The sequence below is a fragment of the Diprion similis genome, chromosome 2, assembly GCF_021155765.1.
Source record: "Diprion similis isolate iyDipSimi1 chromosome 2, iyDipSimi1.1, whole genome shotgun sequence".
Taxonomy (NCBI): Eukaryota; Metazoa; Arthropoda; class Insecta; order Hymenoptera; family Diprionidae; genus Diprion; species Diprion similis.
In genome coordinates this window covers 19742970-19763467 of record NC_060106.1, presented here as the reverse complement: position 1 = coordinate 19763467, position 20498 = coordinate 19742970, and the positions used below count along the sequence as shown (strand labels likewise).

Sequence of the window (20498 nt, the reverse complement as noted above, 5' to 3'; positions counted from 1 at the left end):
CACAGTTGAAACGTGTAACAAAGAGTTATAAAAAGCGTAATGAGTACAATCTAAAAATAAATAACCGTACGTGTGTACGAACAGATCCGCGAAGCTTGAAACAAGCGTCTGAAATTAGACGGAGAACATCGTCGTCGTCGTCGGCGCGATTTAGACGCTTGCGTTAGACGTCGTCGTCGTCTTGGCTCCACCGGCCTCCTGAGGTCTTGATGGATAGTTTTTCATCGGGCTGACCTCACGCGAAATTGTCACCGGATAAATGTTGCCAACTCGTAACTTTGGCTAGGCGAGTGAATTTCTCGGATTGAAAGCTCGCTATTCTTCGGAGCTTTCTCGAAACGGTTATTTCATTGTTTCTACTCACTCTTACGATCGACACTCGACCTCGTCGCAAGCTCCTCCCCTCCAGGTGTGCAGTAATAATCTAGCCAACGCGACTTCATGTTATCCTGATAATGCATCCCGCCGTTCGATCCTCTGCCACTTCCGGCAGGCGTCTTTTACGCCGTCCCGACGCCCCTCGGGCTTGTTATACGTATCGTCCTCTCCTAACCTCCGGACAATCACACCCTCGGCCAATTGAAACCGGAAGTATATCACGGAATCCCCTCAAGCTCTCCGTCACCTTTAACGGCAACTTGTTGCCTCCTCTTAACGCTTCGCTAGCCTCTCGACGGGCTCTCGACGTCGAAAGCTCGCCATCTTAACTCGAATTTCATGTTCTCCGGGTCCGGCGTCGCGACGCTTGTCGACCGCCAGCCCCGAAGGCTGGGATCAACGAAACGAGCGAAAGCTTTTTAACGTCATCGGAGAATCACGGGGGGAGCTTGCGGTCTTTTTTTTTTTTTACTCAACATCGGGACAAACGAAAATCGTCGTTACGTTTCGGAGGTTATAATTTGAAAGGTCAAAACATTCTTGCAAGCTCCGTCAAATTTTTTAACATTAAGTCGTATTATTGAGCTTTATAAAGTCTGAGAAAGTCCTGCGAAGTTCTACAAATTTTATTACGTTTGGCTCTGCAATTATTTAAACTTTTATCGAATCCCATATGGTCTGATAAATATCTATAATAAAGTCACAAAAGCTCTTGAAGTTCACGGAATCTATATATTCTAAAAACATAATTTTTTAAAAGCTTTACGCCCAAGTTAAACTCGAACGAGTTATTCACCTACGATTCACCCTCCAAACGACCTGTGACAAAGCCGTGCTTTCCTGATACGACGTCGCGACGCTGACCGACCACGAGTCTCGGGAGAATTCGGCTTTCTTCCGTCCTTTTAACACGTGCGGCGTCCCTCGAGCTTCGCAGTCAAACTGAGGGACGGAAAAGCTCTTGCGTGAGTCGAAGCTTCTTGGGACGGCTGCTTTCCTGGTGTAGCGTCGCGACGCTCGTCGACCGCGAGCTCCAAACGTCCTGGCGACCTTTGCGTTATTTCCTCGCTCATTCATGCCGAGCTTAAACCGATTACCAGGCGTCGCGACGCGGTTTCAACCCCTCGCCAGAATTTGAACAGCTAGGGGTTAAAATTCGCGCACAAATCCAACACCGGCAGCTGATGAAACCCTATTTCGTCGTCTCGGTGCCCACCGACCCTCAGTTTCGGAGGGTCGTGGGCGACGCTACCCCACGAATGAACTACACTCCCTTGTTTCATCGATTCTTTGCTGTGACGAAGCTTTTTCAAAGCTCCTTACACTCTTCAAGACCCATGTTATCCCGGTGCGACATCCCGATGCTCGTCGACCGCGAACGCTCAAGAGTATCCCTCTCCGTCTTGTCGGATTCGAAGGGTGAGAAGGGGAAGAAAATCATCGTATCGAAGCGGGTAGCATCGAACTATTATTTGAATTTATTCAATTTTAAATATTAAAAAAGGTGAATAATGCTCATCGATTTAGCTGTTTATCTAAAAAAAAAAATGATTTTTCAAAACTATTCGATTTTATCAAAACCCTGCAACCCTTCCATGTTGGATAAATAATTAGGGTACACACAAAAAAAATAAACGTGAGTTTTCAGTTTTGAAATTAAATATCAATTTCCGTTGTCTTAAAAACACGGAATACGAGCTTTTTTTTTTTAACCCGATGTCTAACACTTATCAGAGATAATTTTTGTTTCATTCAAAACAAGTCAGTACCATTTGAAATTGGATAAACAGTGTGAAAAATAAACAAATCTCCCAACTTAATAACTTTTTTTTGATTTATCGGAGAATGAGTATAACTGATAAAAAAATTTCTGGTCAATTATAGAGAAGAAAAGAATGATCTAAAGTAGAAAATATGTTCTGCTTGAATTTTTTTTTATTATACCTAGCATAAAGTAATCGCAATAATAAACTATTCTAGATCAGCGGGACTAGGCTGCTTGTTAAAAAACAGATAGATCATTTTTCAAGCTCTTGCCTCTCTCCCTCTCCCCATCGCTAGTTTTCCTGTAACTAAAACAAAGCCTTTATAAATTTGGCAGACTTCCAGAAAACTTTTCGTATCTATCTGCACTCCTCGGTATATTACGGCCGACTGCGCATTGCAGTAGTAAAACCCAGCGAATTGAGACGAGACGGGGATCATGGAGAAGAGAGTGAGCGCCAGCCGGTGATCGAAGCCGTTCTGGGTCGGCCTGCAGAGGCATGATATCCTAGTTGAACGTCGCGACGCTCGTCGACCGCGAGTCCTGAGAGCTTTCCGAGGGTTGACGACCCTCGGGAATTGATTAAGTTTTTACGTATACCTATACAGAATACCGGGGAAAAGTATCGCCTCGACTATTTCGTGCGTCTGTTTTCCTAATAACTCACCTTCCGAGAAAAGCTCGTCGGGGATCGCACGGTGCGCTAATGAAAATTGACGAATCACCGCATGTGAAGAACTTTAAACTGGTAATCTAACCTTTTAGAGCTTTTTTTGTTTCTTTGATAGTGCATGGAATTTTACGACGACTCTGATAAACGCTGTTGTATTTATTTATTTTTTTTTTCTTCTTCTTTTTCTAACTTACGTTCAGATTACTTTCAATGTTCGCTGAACTTTACTGAGCTTTTCTTGTGCTGGTCACACAATGTCTGAAGAAATAGAAACTCATCAGTAGACAGTGGTGATCGTTTTTTATATCGTAAGTGAGCTTTTTTTCTCAATCACGCAATACAGCGTAGATAGAAGTTTGTGAAAGAGCTTTTTTTTCACTGCATGAATTTTTACGACGCTTCTGATAAACACTGTTGTAGTTTTTCTTTTTTCAACTTACGTTCAGTTCCTTTCAATATTTTTTGAAATTTACTAAACTTTTTTTTGTGCTGATCAGAAAATATCTGAAGAAATGGAAATTCATCACTGGAGAGTGAGGATTGTTTTTTACATTATAAATGAGCTTTTTTTTCTCATCCACGCAATGCAGCGTAGATAGAAGTTTGTGAAAGAGCTTTTTTTTAACTGCATGGAATTTCGCGACGACTTTGATAAACGCTGTTGCATTTTTTCTTTTCTTTTTTCGAAGTTACCTTCAGTTCCTTTTAATATCTTTGAACTGTACTGAGCTTTTCTTGTGCCGATAACGCAATGTCTGAAAAAATCAAAATTCATCACTGGAGAGTGACGAACGTTTCTTACATCATAAATGAGATTTTTTCTTATCCATGCTACACAACGCAGATAAAAGTTTATAAAAGAGCTTAGTTGTGACACAAAGCAGACCGTTCGTCGTGTGTGGATCTTAATTACATATATTCAACGAAACAAATAAGCTCTTTCATAAATTTCTATCTGCGGCGTACAAAATTATACATAAATATTAAAATTACTCGGTTTCACAAGAGAGTTTCTTAAAATAAATGCAGACGTGTATAAAATTGAATCTTCTCAATACAAATCGCACAATATACGTTATAAATTATTTATTTCTTCACCTTGACACGTGTCAAAAAATTTTATCCCAACAATGTTTATCGTTGGGTGAATAAAAAAGTGTCTCATGTGTGCGCGAGGTTGGGAATATCTGATTGTGAGCAACACGCGTGCTCGTCGAATGGCGATTGGGGGGAGGCGAAGCGATCAGGCGACGCCTGCGCGTGGAGCGTCGAATCTATTTTCATCCCCGTGTGTTGTGGGGAAAAATCTATAATTAAGCCTACAGCTTCGGCGTGAACCTATACCTACGGAGGGGGCGTCGCGACGCCGGAGACTTTCTGCCCGGCGTTCTTCCCTGTTAACGCTCTCCGTCAAAACGACGCTTGACGTCGGTCTCGTCAAGGTGACGTCGGCAATCTTCTACCCGAGTATTGTTTCCCTGGGCGTTAAGGACGCCGAGGCGCGGCCTCTGCGCTCTTGCCAATATCCCTTGGCGAGAACTCAAGACGTCGACGCGTCCCGACGCTTTTCGTCCTCCTCGCTTTTCTGCACTCCTAAACCTTCAACCCGTCAGTCGTTCCCGTTAGACTGACGGGCGCAGCTTTGTCACATGTCAAGGGACCGTTCATTATACTCCGTCGACTGATGATGCCCGGGTCTAACGTCGCGACGCTAGGGCGCCGTAGTGGTTGCATAGGGGCGGGTCCTGGTCACGTTTCAACCACGGGATTGTCTCCCTCTACTAAAAACTATCGGCTCTTGAAAGGCCGACGACCTTAAGCCGAAATTAATCCGATAGTCGGAAAATTTTTCCTTTTTTTTTCATCTGTTAATTTTCATATTTTATACTTGGTTTTTTTTTTTTTTTCTATTTTTTTTGTTTCATTCGTTGCATGGAACTTGAAATTTTATTTATCGGAATGCTTGATCTGTTCTTCTGAATTCACGGTAAAACTACAATGAGTACAACTGTGGTATAAATATTTATCGTAAACGCATAAAATTATTTACTCTTGTTTGTAGCTTTTTTTAAGACCGTTGATAAGTTAAAAAGAATCCATTTTCACGCCAGGGGTTTTAGTAGGTATACAAAAATAAATTAGACAGTAATTATAACCTTTATTTGATTATTATATTTATTATTAGATTTGTCTTGTAAATTTACATTCCAGTGTACGAAATTAAATTCTTGTATATATATATCATTGAAGTATATATGATATACAGATGAAAAATTTGAAACTCCAAATTTTTTTGTGTAAAAATTGGAAACTCAGCGATTTCCACTAAATCAAAGTGACTTGAAGCGAAGACCAAATTCTTTATTCAATGTTAATTAATTATCACATTCCAGTTCTGATAGCGTAACTTTCTTTTTTAACTGGTTTTCAAAATTTTTTAAGTACAGAAAAATCGCAATGTGGTTTCGAGATGCCTTTACAATTCGCCAATTCTATAATAACAAGCCTAACTTTGTTATACTATGCGATATATATTCCGCAAATACCGTTTCTGAAAGTGTGAAATTTGTAAATCTGTGCTATCAAAATCCGGGCTAACACTCAGCATCAAAATTCATCAAAAATAAAACGGAGACTCAAAAGAAAGAAAGAAAAAAGAAAAAAAATCTCCAAGCCAAAAATTCTTTTTAATCGCTTGAAACACAAAGATTTTATCTAAAAATCAAGAAAATCATCTGTCAAACGATTTATTTAAATCGTATTTTCGATTTAAAGTCGATAAAAAAATTTATTTCAATCAAATAAATCTTCCTTTCATACCGCAAGCAAATTTTTCGACAAGCTCATGTTCGAATACGTACAAACGTAGGTCATTCCAACTAAAGAAACATTCTCAAATCGCAGTAGTCAAGGCGATACTTGGTCAGACGATTTCTCGAACCCCGCGCCTTGCGCGAAGCTTTTCTATCGAAGCGCCGAATCGCCGCGCAGCTTTTCCGGGATTGAACCTCCGTCTCGCGGCTGTTACCCGGTGAAAAAAGCCCGCTGTGGGCGAGCCGCGACACGCGGTGAGCGACAGGTGGGCCAGCCGTCACCGGGAAGACGTGGATGCCCAGGTTCAAGGCGTCGCGACGCCCGTCAGGGCGCGGCGCCTGAAAATTCGGAGGATCTTCCTGCGGTCGCACCTGTTTGCGTCGTCGGGGTCGCAGGTCGACAGACGTCGGGGCGCCGGACCAGGCGTGTAGGAATCGACGACGGGCGTCGCGACGATCTTGAAAAGCTGCTAAGTGCGAACGGAAAGTGGCCGTTTATCGAAAGCCCGTCAGGCTTTGGCAAGGGGGCGTCGCGACGCCTTGAAATAGCCACGTTTTATCCGGTCACCCTTGCATCCGGAAAAGATCCCTCGCGTCTGACGGAAATTACGGCACTCCGTCACCGTCGGAACTGCCGACCAGGCGAACATGACGGCAGCGAAAGCTCTCCTCGTCGCTTCGATTTTTTTTCTCAGAGCTTGCGCAGCAGGGTAATTAAATTATAGAATTATGAAGAAATAGAAATAAATTCTACGCGGGTTTCATTCATTTTTTCTTATATGTTTTAAAGAAATTACCGATTACTTTGCATCGATCCGTTACAAATTAGGTGAAAAAAAAAAAAAAAAAAAAACTGCAAAGCCTTAATCGTTTCGTCGAGTCAGATGAACTGAGAATGGTTTTTATACAGAAAGCTATTGTCGCTAAAATTCTTCGTCTGTCAAATCGAATGAGCCCTTTTGTTTCCTTAATTATTATCATATTTTATTTTGAAATCACCCAATTACACAAATTTCACTAAGAATGAGACAAAATTCGAACAAACTAGACTTTAAATAATACTTTACTGAGAAGACATGCCGGATTTATACTTGATACAATTTGTCAAATACTCTGTAGAGCTGAAAATATTAAATCGATGATTACTTCTACTGCTGACATAGTTTACATATAAATTCACAGTAGCGTAATACTCGTAGGTTTTTTTTTCTATTTCTTTTTCTTTTTTTTCTCATACTTTGTAAAACGAACGCGGATTTACAGAAAATTGTAAAAAAGAAAAAACAAAAAAAAAAATTGACAAAGCTTTATTATAAAATTAAAATCTATTCGGGAAGTAATAATTTTTTAGCTCTAATAAAAATTTATAAAATTAGCGATAAAAACAAATTTAGACTTTAAAATTGGAGAGTATTTCAAACGATTTGAAGTTTTAGACTCTAAGAGAGTCTGAACGAGTGCTGACCGTTACTACTGACAAAAGTATATTTTACGCCGAAGCGCGAGTCGGAATGGATACTGATTTTCTTCTACTACTTGAAGTTCGCACATGCGGTCTCAGTTCGTAAACAGTTGAAAATAATTTTGCAAATTAATTTCTTTGTTAATTTAGAAAAAACGTATTCATTTGCTGTAATACCAGGATAACAGATCGCTGCTGCTGCTGCTGTTGCTACCTTCGTGGAAATGCAGGCTGTATATATAGAGGAATGTGCGTGTGCGCAACGCGTGGATGAAAGTGCACGATTTAATTAAATGAAATTCATTAAAAATTAACTTCAAAGTATTAAACCAAAGCAACGAATGCGGTAATAATAAAATTACGATACTAATTTCTGCGTATGATACAAATAATTTACTTAAAAATATTACTCAAATACATATTCGGTATTTTAAACTTCACGATAGAAATGGATATGAAAAAAATTAATTAAAACGATCTCATTACACGGAGATTGCTACAAAAAACATGCCAAAGACCATGAAAAAAAATGGTACATACGTATTGATTTTTAAGCAAAATTTATGATTGCGTGTTTATCATTGAAATAAAATTTTTTATTTGATATTGTATAATTAATTATAATCATTAATTAATTAGCTACGATAAACATATATTAGAAATAATTTGATCAATTGAATTGAAATTCATTTTCCCTGTGGAAAAAATTCAATCGATTGCAAAAATCTCGATATTCTCAGCAATTTTTAATGTATAACTTTAAGTAGGGTCGAAACTTATTACTGATCGAGCGATGACATCGTTTTCTGTTGACGATCATATTCTTCGTTTGATTCTTAAGTCACCATACTGATCTCCAGATCGTATCCGATAGAAAAGTTAAACTTTGACAACTGATAAATAATTTCGATGTCTTGTTAGCCGATTAGCTACATGAATAACGTGAAAAAAAATGAAACTATATTTATTTTTCGTCAGTATTACGAGCGATTTCAAATGTCTTCAGGGGTAAAATATATAAAATTCAGAAAACAAACTTTTCTGTATTCCCACCTATATAATTATAATAAAATACATTTTCGCGTTATCAAAAAAATCCGTGTCGTTTTCTAAATATTACTAAATTGCTAGGATATTATCTAAATATCTGATAAAATTTATCCCCATTCTACCAATATTCCAAGTTTAACATCACATCGGTGTAAATATGACACAATTCTACCGTATATGCTAAAGTCACTGTTGCGATCCGTAATTTCGTGAAAAAAAAAAAAAAAAAAAAAAAAAAAAAATCGCAGACTTAAACTTAAATTCCAACTTTTTCACATTGAGATCCGCTTCCGGAGATCAAGCTTTGTACTCAAGTCCCGTGCCCAGAGCACGCAGCAAGGGGGTGGGGTGGGGGTGAAGCGACGCCGACGGAGGAGTTGCGCGAAGCCGTTGAGCGTCGCGACGTCCACCAGGAAAGCATCGGTTTCAATGAGTCGTCTGCAGCGTCGCGGGGCGGATCATGAAGCCTTGATAAAGCGCAAGGCCGTTTGGCCGCTCCACGCGGACCTTCGTCGACGGTTTCGTCGGAAAGGCGAAGGAACGACGCGACGTCGAGCTTCGGACAGTCCGGAGGAGGGTGAACGTCGCGACGCCTGATCAGGGCTTCAGACGGTTCAGGCGATAGCGGAAACGGCGGCCGAATGGCGTCGCGACGTCGGGCCAGGACAACAGCATCAATGCGTCGACGGAAACGTCTTGTGCTATTTAATTTAGGGTTATTATTTAGCTTGGAAAAGTGGGCCGATTTTGGGTTTTTATATAAATTTTTTTTTTCAACTTGAATTGATTTACAGAAAACATTTTCATCGACGATAACGTCAACTATTTCGTTATCTCAGAAACGGTTTCGTTGATTTTCTTCAAATTTGGCGATCATATTTTTTGATAATCCATCCTATTTGCCGTACTTGAATTTTTTCTTTTTGTTTTTGTTTTTTTTTTTTTTTTTGAACGGAAATACGACCGTTTGGAATTGAAATTCAGCTTTTAGTAAAAAAAAATTTACGATGTTTTTATTTAATTAAAAAACAGGATGTAACAGTTGAAAAAAAATTTGTACCGTGGCAAAGGAGGTAAACTGTCCAGAAGATAGACTATCAATAAAAATGTGACGAAAACACGATTTGTCGATAGCAAGGCTTTATCTGTGAATAAATGCGGATAAAACAAATGTGCGAATTAATTAAGCTTGATTTATTTAATTTTGAACAAAGCAAACTCGAATCGAATCGAGTGACGGGTTGTCGAGATATAAATTCCCAAAACTCATTCAGTTTTCGTCTTGAACCGTCTATTCGCACATACCACCAGCTTAACGGTGCGCTCCGGATTCCCGGGGAGTCAAACTCGGCGAGCGACGGTCTTGAGGGCGTCGCGACGCCCCCGGTTAACGTCAAAGAGCAACCACCTGAGCCTCACGTCGTCTCCCCGACGTCTGCAAAAACGTTTTTCCGTCTGCTCCTGGGGGTGCGGTTGGTTTTGGGCGGATCCCGTGACCAGGAGATCAGGAGGCGACGTTGACGAGCAACAGGTCGTCGCGACGGCCCTGACGTCGACCTACGAATCGTCAGGCTTGATCAGGCGCTCAGGAAACTCGACGAATAATACGGGATGCTTAAGAAAGTTGAGGTTAGAAGTAGGGACGCATAAACTGGCGAAGACACTGTCAACGGATGAGCTTTCCTTGGGCGAGACTAGCTTGGATCGAAAAGCTGAGGAAAGGGGAGGACGAAAGAGAAGAAACAAACGGTTTTAGACAAGGAAAGATGAGGTGTGGAAGGAGGGTTGAAAATCATTTATACGATCAATGAACTTTTATAAGTTGAAGTTATTTTAAGCAGGATATTCGAGGGTTGGAAAATTTCTGAATGTACAGATTTTTGAAGCCGAAAAAGCTGGTACGTTAATAATTTCGAAATAATTCAATCGTGTGGTTTCTTGCTCTTCGATTCCTGAAAGCTTGATAACATTCGTCCAATTCTAGTGAATAATTGTATCGTGAGTTTTATTCTTTACTGAATTTTACGAGTTTCATGAAAGTCTTGAAAGCTTTAGTGTGTATACAATCGTCGGAAGCTCGATTCTTGTTGGTGGGGTCAAAGCTCGAGTCTCGGGTGTCGGATAATCGAGGTTAAAACCGCGTCGATTTCTCGAGGAGCAGAATGTCCGATCAGGAAAGCACGCGAACGCCGAGGCGCCGCGACGCCGTTTGTACTGGTGTATCTATATAATATTATTTGTTATTGTATACCCGAAATATTCAGATGAAACTGACGATATTCCGCAGTAATGTGGAATTTTCGTAAAAAGTCTATCAAGCTTGTATGAGACGCGGCTGGCGTGCGAACGTCGTGGGATAGAAAGCTCAAGCTCGGTCGGTTGGCGTCGCGACGCCCGACCAGGAATCCAGAAGCCGAAAGTATTCGAGGACGACGGAATAGAAAGAAAAAGACGTGGCCGTCGACCCCAGTTTCCATATATATGTATAAATATTATCGCAATGAAACGAGGGTCGAATTCCAGATCCTAAAAACAGTTTCTAAAACTGTCACTAAAAGCACGATAAAGCTCTAAACAGGTTACAAAAAAAAAAAAAAGAAAAAAAAAAAAGTTGTGGAAGATTGATATGACCGAAGTTGAGAATTCGCGAGGATGCAGTTTTTTCGTAACAGGGTGACATATGAGGGTTGTTCGTCGACGAATCAGCGAATCCGGGGATTGAAATTGATTGAAAATCGCGCAACCGGCGGCGAGAGATGAATATCGGCTATTCTCGCGGAGCTTTTCTTAGCTTCATTGCGGCGAAAGCGTTTCCCGTACCCTTTTCGCAACGGGCTGTCGGCCATCTAGAGACGCAATTCGATACATACAGGGAGCTTTTAGTAAGACAACGTGACATGCGGCTGCTTGCGCGCAGCCCCCGATACCAGGAAAACACATTGAACGATGGTGGAGGTTTCGAGCTTGCGCGTATCGCTCGCGCAAAATGTCTGACGAAAAAGCGCGGGGTCGACGAGAATTTATCAGGAGACCAGGAACAACCGTCGGCGTCGCGACGTCGCGTCGACGGTTGTGTATAGAAATCCACGTCGCGACGTAACCTTCGAATTGGTTTGTGCGCAGCAGCCGACGCGCGCTGTGATATGTAGATGGATAGATATGAGAGAGGTAAGAAATCTTATTTGATCTTAGAATCTTTATCATCAAATATAAAGGTTCCAAAATTTCTAACAATTATTATATAATATACATATATACGCACCTACAAACTATTAGGTTGTACATTAGGGTGACGCAAAAAAACCGACTACTTTTTTTTTATTGAGTCTCGTGTGACAAAATGTTAGTTTTTGATGTTTTAAGAACCCACTCCAAAGGACAGTAAAAAAAAAAATTTTAAGAAGTCGCTCCAAATTTTTAAAAATTTCAAAAATCGTCAAAAAAATAAATTAAAAAAATTATCTTTTCGGTATTTTGTTTGATTTTTAATTCATGTCGTGGTGTATTGTTATCGATTCTTTCTTACTAAATTAAAGAAACAAAATTTATGAAATTTTAATATGAATATTAAAAGGTCGCTCGAAAAGATCTAAAGAAATGCACCAAAAAATTGAAAAATAATTATGAGCGACCTTTCAAAATTCAAATATTGAACTGAAACTTTCGGAAACTTATTTTTTTTTTTTTTGTCTTTAAAATTATATCGTAACAAGAAAAAAAATTAAAAAAACAAAAACTCGATTTTTGACGATTTCTGACGTTTTAAAAAATGTGGCGTGACCTCTTAAAATTTTTTTTTCTCAAACTGTCCTTTGGAGTGGGTTCTTAAAACATCAAAAACTAACATTTTGTTACACGAGACTCAAAAAAAAAAAAAAAAATCAGTCGATTTTTTTGCGCCACCCTACTGTACATTCGTTCTTAACGTTGCTAACAAACAATCAATAAGTTTTCGTTATCAAGGAAATTATTAAAGCAAACAATACGAAATTCACTGAGACTTTGCAACGCGTTGTAATTTCAGGTGATAAAGAATTCCAGATAATTATGTACTCAGGAATCGACGATTGTCGTGGAATAATCACCCCATAATAAATTTTATGGTTACAGCTATACGATAGTAATTTTCATTTATTATACCAGATCTGTATTTCCAGTCTCAATAAAAAATTGAAGCTGTTAATAATTGCGTCTATGGTAATAATAACGAGATACATATTTTTCTCACTGTCGAAGCCGTGTAACAAGTCGAGGCTTCACGTTGCGAGTTAAAGAAGGCAGTTAAAGAAGGGCTTCGGAAGAAGTAGGTACGTGCCGGTATCAAGTCGGCCGTATTTAACCGGTGGTAATATTATCGGCCCTACTACATCGAATCTTAGTAATTGGTGTAGCCAGCTCCGGGTTCGAAGGTCTGTAGCATCGGTTACAGTACCGCCAAGATTAAGTCTGGATGGTGGATGGTGGATGGTGAAGCTGGTTGAGAAACAGGACGGGAAATTATAATCAAAAAATTAGTCGGAAAGTAACAAGTTTGTGATTGTAGGTTGGTAGCAATGGATAATGATCCTTCCTGCACGCTCCTTCAGCCTTTATTTCTCTCTCTTTCTCTCTCTCTCTTTCAAGCGTTTCGATCTCTTTCTCACTTCATATAAGTACTCTTTCCCATCGATGCCCTCAGACTTGCGAGATGCTTACAATTAGACTGTATCACATACACTTGGATAAAACATTCAGTCCGGTTTTTGTCCAATTATACTGCGGACTCTTGACTTCTTTCATGACTTTGAGTTTAAAATGCACGAGTATAACGATAAAGACTTTGACGCAAAGTGACATTGATATCACGAGACTTAGAGTGACTTTGCATGAATTGAAATGACTTTGTACTAATTGGGATTCAAATTTCTAAACAGTATGGGTATGTAAGCTTAAGATTCTGGTAAACTGACCAACAAGTTACACTTGAGACGTGGACAGTAAACGTCCTCGATGGACAAACCCAAACCAATCGAGACTGTCAAACACTTTTCATGACTGTGCCCACAAGTGTTACTGATATTACACGACTTAGAGTGACTTTGCATGAATTAAAATGACTTTGTACTTATTCGAAGTCAAATTTCCAAACAAACTGGTTCTGGTAAACTGAAGTATGTGAACCAAAATGGTTTTCTCAAGATCTTTTTTACTTCAGTGACAAGTTAGACTCGAGTCGTGAACAGTAGACGTCTTCCATTGACAAACTCAAGCCAATCAAGACTGTCTAAGCACTTTCGATGAATGTGCACACAAGTTATATCCACGGATAAAAAAAAAGTCATCTATCCTATTGGTCGATCCATGAATGGCGGAGCGGCAGCAGAGCTTTGATCCAAATGACTCAAAGATACGTTAAGTACGTCGACTTCACATATACATATACATATACATATACGTATATCCGTAATGACGGAAAACGCTCGTGGTACAGTCTGGGCTTTTTCTACCCATGATGGTAAGGGGATATATATCCTTGTTTATTGACCAGTAAGTACCGACGTTTTCCCTGACGACGTGCATGCGGCAGTTGAACCTTATCCTGCGGGATACCAAGATAGGACTTCTTCGTCTCAGCTCGAGAGTCATTATCGGCGCGAGTGCGCGCGGCGTTTAATGGAGATGCCGGCAGGCAATTATAACGTCATTTGCGAACGCGTGTGTTGTGTGTGTAGATGCCGTCAACCACAGCTTCAGCTTCAGCTTCAACTTCAACTTCAACTTCAGCTTCAGCTCCGGTCTTCGTATCTTTTCATCCGATCTCAGTTCTCTGCTCGAATCTCTTATCCTTTTTTCTCTTTTTCTTCATCGAGCATATGCTCTTGGCTCTTTGCTCTTTCAGCTACTTCACGATAATCGTACGCTTTGCCTTGGCATGTAAGGTAATCAATCCTCTCGTATCCTTATCGTATTCTTTTATTAAAATATATACGGAACCTTGAGCTACCGCGCTTTACCGCACGTTTAAAAAATCACTTTACTTTTTTCACGAATTCGATTTACTTTCTATTTTAATTCGCTTTTTAATGTTTTTTTTTTTTTTTTTTTCGTTCAAATTCTGCGTGAATTTCTTTCCATGATTTTCAACCTCGTGAATTTTCCGGGCGCCAGTTTGAAGAAGAAAAAACACTTTACAGGTATAATTTTTCATTTTTTGTTATTTTAAGTATTGTACGTATATAATATGTACATACACCTATACAAAAGAAACTGTATTTCCTGTTAGCTCTTCCAATGCAACTGAGGGTAAAAGGAATGCGAAGTTAATTTGTTCCTTAAGTCAGTAATTCAGAGAGTATAACGACGGCCAGTGCGCGAAACGTACGTGCTGTGTGTAAATTTAAATTCCAATTGAACCTCACTCCACGAGTTATGACGTACAGGCACATTATCCATACGTGCATCCATACTTGCATAAATACATACGTATACATATATACATATATACAAAATCAGGACCTGAACGAAAAATAAATTAAACGAATGCGTAAATAAAACAAGATTCGTGGAAGAACTGGTTTGAATTTTAAATACGTGCAATTTTTTTTTACCCCTGCCCTGCTTATACAGGGTATTACGCGATCTTCGACTTGCACGATGGATATACGTATATACCTACCTATGTGCACGCAGTAATGGAATCCGAATGCGATTTTAATCCGCCCTGTCTGACGCGAGTTTTTTTTTCTAAGCAAGTTTGTTGAGATTTCTGAAAATATCTACAAGTCAAATAATGAAAATCACTAAATTTTATATCTAATTAATTTCGATTAATTAAATCATCAAACCATCAATGAATTCCAGCTCGAATTATCGTACTGTTAAAACTGTGTTTGTCGGTTAAAATGAACACTAAAATTGCGTCAAGATAATTCTGGTGAACTGAAAAATCTGACAACGTTCACTGAAAATTAGTCTGATGAAATTAATAAATATATTCTTATAAAAAATTCTATCAATGGCAGCTGGATGAGCACTAAGGATTTATTTTATACACTTTGCTGCAACGCAATGATGGAATAAAAGTAGAGAAAAACCATTTTCATATTGTACAAATCGTTCTCCGGAATTTTAATGCGTATTAAAATGTATTTATAAAAACTATTTTTCGTCAGTACGACGAATTGAAATGGCAATACGGCCACCTTCCTTGCTTATATCCACCCTTCGTGGACAGAGTCACGCGCCACGGTCACGTGGTCGAAAGCCAAAGAGAGAAAAAGAGAAACGAGAGAAAGAGAGAGAGAGAGAGAGAGAGAGTGAAGTTACAAGAACGTGAATGTGAGGATGTATGGAGTGCGGAGAAACGATCGGAGGATTGATACGTGCAGGATGCAGCAGCATCGAGTTGCAACTGTTGAGACTCGGATCAGATGATAATAATTTCCGATCGTTACGTGACCGAAGGCTAGACTCAAATTGAGGCCTTTTTAGCGCAACACCTCGTCATTAGATAAATAATAAATCTGAGATCGGGTTCGAACGGGTTAGAAACGGAGGATCGACGATGATTACAACGCCCGACGACTTAATACGACTCACAATCAGTGATGCTTATACGTGCTCAGATTCCGACTTTAATGTGCCTTTTACTTGATATGTTAGATCGATATTTTGATGCCTCAAGAAAACCTTTAAAACTTTCGATTAAGGGGGTTGATTACTCAAAATTAATTTTTGTCATCAATTTTATTACGAGATAGTTTCATTTCAGGATTGATTACTAGATCGTCGATCGTTTTAAAAATAAAAAATATAAGATACTGGAATTATTAACGACAATTTGAATATTGATACTGTATTTCAAATTGTTTTGAAAATTGAAAAGTTTTGAGTATCTGGTAGATTCGTTTGATTTCAGTCTACGATTAATTATCATCGATCTTGCTGAAAAGATTGTTTTCTGTAAATTCACTGACGTATTGTTTTCCTTATCACGTTGGCATCGTTGAGTATTTTGTATATTACAATATTCCAACGATATCGATTACAGTCAACAATAGCAATACTAAATTTGACTGCGAAAAAAAAAATTAATAAATAAAATCTGTTTCATTGATACGTAGAAGACAGTCTTTTGAATAAAATAAGTTATCGTGAAATCGAAATAAAAAAAAAAATCGATATCTAAGTTTCTGTTTAGAATTTCAGTGTTTACTATATTTGTATACCTAATTTCCGCGACTCGCGATTAGGTACGATAATTTGACAAATATACTCGTTGTACGATAATCTTTTAATGAAATCAATAAAAAAGTATCTTTTCACATCCAACAACGTGTGAACGCGAAAACTATTCGAAAAAAGAATACTATATAAAACGAAAAATAATAAAGATAATCCAAAGGAAAATTCTACCCTTGGCGAGGTAAGTGGATAATAAAATCCATGATACGAAGTGAAAAGACATTGATGACCGCATGAGGATTACACGGGTTCGTTCATTCGTTATATACGTTTCTACGTGGTTAAATCCGGTTGTTTTTGTGCGTAACTTGCGGCCCAGTCTTCATTAGGCCGTGTAATATACATCGATAAAATAAGATTTTCTACATATTAATAAGCATACCTATACCAGGGAATCCTGATTGAGTCATTAGACACCGTCAGAAGCCTCCAGTGGCCTAGCCGTCGTTAATAACGATTCCAGAGGGAGAAGCAAAGCTCGTGTCTCTGTCTGTCTGTCTGTCTGTCTGTCTGTCTGTCTGCGTGCAATAAATGTCACATATGCATTTCAGGGTGCGGGATACGATGTGCACCGACTCCGTGCCGCGATTTCAGGGACTAACGAACGATCATTACGATGATGAACGTGTATCGTCATAATCACCCATGTATATATAGACATATATATGTAGGTATAGGTAGGTATCAAGCTCGCGCAGTGTAGGTGATAATTAATAATTGAGTAACAAAGTTCCCTCGGGTTTCATTCTTTTGACGCTTGTATTCACGCAGCGGCCAACAATCACGCATATCCCGTTAATTAACCTTTCCAATTACCAGCGCAGCCTCCCTATCGCCTCATGCATGGCAGGCATCTACACCAGGATCTGTACCTACCGCATCATACGAGCGTGACACGTAGGTACCTACAACTATGCTTCGTATATCCTGGTGTTCCGAGACGTTAATTAAGGACGAACCAATTAATCCCCCACCCCCTTACTTTTCTTCTTCTTCTTCTTCTTCTTCTTCTTCTTCTTCTTCTTCTTGCTTCTCTAGGGTAGAAAACATCTTCTACATCGATTCCCTTGTCAAATCTAATATCTTCTTCTATTTCTTACTAATTTTGTTGCGTGCACACAATTAGTTACACGCATTTTTTCCTAAGTGATTGTATTTATATATATATATATATATATATATATATATATATGTGTGTTTGTGTGTGTGTATACAGTATTGTACGTTAGGTACACATAATAATAATAATAATAATAATAATATCGTGATATGGCACCGTGGAACGACATGCGACTTTTCGTTGATTATTGGGATGTGTTTTTGTCATTATGTGTACATTTTTATAACTTAACTTGGATATTCCACTCCATAGTTTGTATTTTAATGACTATTACAAATTTTTTATCGCTCTGGGCTGGAAACAAATTTTTCTTTCCTTGATCGTTAAATTATATTTTTCTCTGTTTTTATATGAACAGGATTTGTACATGGTACGTGATTAGAATCAGAAAAAGCATGCGTAAAGTATTATGTATTTAAATGCAGGATATGGCAGTTCAATTTTTTATCTCCCTCTACCGTGAGGACTCAATTTCAAAACTCTTAAATACAGTAGAAACAATGCTGTCTCAATGAAGAATTTTTAACCGTGCAGGTATATATGTAGCCTAGGGACAAAAAATTCATGCGATTAATTGAGTGGGATTATTAAGTTTGAAATTTGACGTATACAAACCATCATATATAATATGTAAAGTGAAAATACAAAATTCAAATGAACCCAGCCGTTGGTAAAAAAAATTTTACCCATCATCCGGAGCAAACGAAAATCACTATAAAAACTGGCTAAAAAAAGTATAAACGAGAAAGAAAGAAAGAAAAAAAAAAAAAAAAAAGTAGAAGAAACAAAGACGAAGGATAAAAAAAAAAAACAATCCACCATCCGAATCCCATGAACCAAACCATCGTCTCACCTTACCGGAAAAGAAACGCCAATTAGCAATTATCGCACAGCGGTGGCTACCTGCAGTTACATACCTACATAAAACAAAAGAAAATGTAAGAGAATAAGAATACCAAAAATAAAAATAAAAGAAAAAAAAACCCCAAAGCGTTATAGTACCAACACGCGCACACTAAGGGAGCACCGCGTTCGAGGTGCACGCGCTTACGTGTGTGCTTATGGCTGTTACTTACGGAGCGCGCATCCATTGCGAGCTCAGCGCAGCGCTCAACGTCCAGCGCACAGCCAGCGCACAGCCAGCGCGCAGCGCTGGCTCAAACAGCGCTGCACGTGTTCAGCGTGCGCGGAGAGCGTGGCGGCATGCACCCCAGTCGCCCGGGGGAATCCCCGCGCCCCCCCCCTCGTCGGGACCCTCGACTCTCGGCTCTCGGATCTCGGCGCACCTGCCGCCGGTTCCCACACTCGACGGCCGCGCGCCGGACGTGACGTCAGGCCTCCACTCAGTCGCCGCTCGCTCCCAGCTACGACAGCTACCTTGTACTTGTAAGCTGGTTTCGCTGTACCCTTTCATGCCCGTCGCTTCGCCCCCGGGGCCCCGGGGCCCCACGTATCGCATGCCTACCTCTGTAGTCGAGCTCCTCGCAAGGCCCTCACACTAGTATGTATGGTCACTACTGTACCGACTGGTTCTTCTTGGCTCATTCTCTGTCATGCGCTCTCTCAGAGCCGGCCCACGTGTCGGCGCGCGCCTATCTGCGCGCAGTTCAACGCTGCAGGGCTTATTCTTCCTTCGACTATACGTCTGACGCTCATCTCGTACTCACCCTCCTCCCCAATCCCCTAGCGCTATCGTATTTTCTCTCTTTTATCTGATATCTACGTGAACGAGGGCACAGCATGCGACCCATTCCTTGTAACGATTGTCGAGCCGCTTCGGTGATAACCAATACGATACCTTTATATATATGTATATGTATATGTATAGGTATATGTAGTTGTATTGTAATATAGTTATCTGTTAAATGAGAATCGGTACTGGACTTGACATCAGTCGCGGACATTGATCACTCTGAAGTCTGCCGCGTGTTTCGTTTCCTGATTCGAGTATTTTCTTCTTTTTTTTTTCTCCTTTTTCTTACATCGAGAATTACTGTACGGTCACATTCGTGATCGCTACATCGAATAACCTGCACCCTTTCAAAAGGTGAAGATTGGATAATCCTGTGAGATCTCTGACCTACGATTAACTTTACTTTGGGAAGAATGTCGAATTCATTTGTCAATATATAAATAGCTCTTTTCAGAGAGCAGTAAAATTTGAAATAGATTTTGACTTGTGTTCTTCACTCACGATTATTATACAAAAATTGTAAAATATTAGCAATCTAGCAACTCGTGACTAACAAGACTATAAATAATGTTTACCGAGTCAAAAATCTTTGGATCATTCACAGGCTGGCTGAATTATGTAACGTATTCATTCGGTCAAATCGATCACAGTGCCGATGAATTTAATTGGTTAAAAATAAAACTTCCGAAGCCATTAAAATTTCGGGAAATAAATATTGTTTGCTGCACTCGATCGATATATATATATATATATATATAATATATATATACCTATATATATACGGCGCCAGTAGAAGAAGGAACAACGAGATGGACTGCAAGCTGGATGCGAAAAGGCGAGTGCCGGCTGCCTGACGGGGCCAAAAACGGCAAAACAAGGAATTTACGAAACAATGACGTTTGCTACGTGGCCTGAATTATTGTCACGAGTACCTACGGGTTTCGCGTGCGAATAGCCATTACAGCATGATGCATGCCGGTGATGATGCCAGGAGGACGGACGGACGGCGGCGCGGCGAGCCGATCGCAATGATTGATTTTCGGTGAAGCGCATCAGCGCAGCAGAATTGGACGCTGCATTTATGCGCTCGTTTTTTACTCTCGTTTTTACTGCAGCAGCGTGATACATAAGACGGATCGTGTGGAGCAGCATAACCGATGGACGACTACCTGAAACGCCCTGCGTTCGATCTGCTATCCTTGTTCGATCCACTGATCCTTCGGTGCGTCAATTAAGTGCTGAATTAATCGCCCTCTTCGGCCTCTCTGGGTTCATTAGCTTCTTACCGATGCAATGGAGGGAGGGAGGGAAGGAGGGGAAG

The 20498-nt window shown here is 39.8% G+C and overlaps 1 protein-coding gene across 4 annotated transcripts in view; it reads left to right on the top strand.

Moving 5' to 3' along the window:
• LOC124412701 (tubulin monoglutamylase TTLL4-like) overlaps positions 1-20498 on the top strand; it is a 209050-nt gene that overhangs the window by 135001 nt on the left and 53551 nt on the right. Inside the window, exon 1 of one of the 4 annotated variants that reach the window (XM_046892833.1) lies at positions 2569-2891. The exons of the other annotated variants lie outside the window; for them this stretch is intronic. The gene's annotated coding sequence lies outside the window, so the exon portion shown is untranslated. Of the gene's footprint in view, positions 1-2568; positions 2892-20498 lie in introns of those variants that run through there. 4 annotated transcript variants of the gene reach the window in all.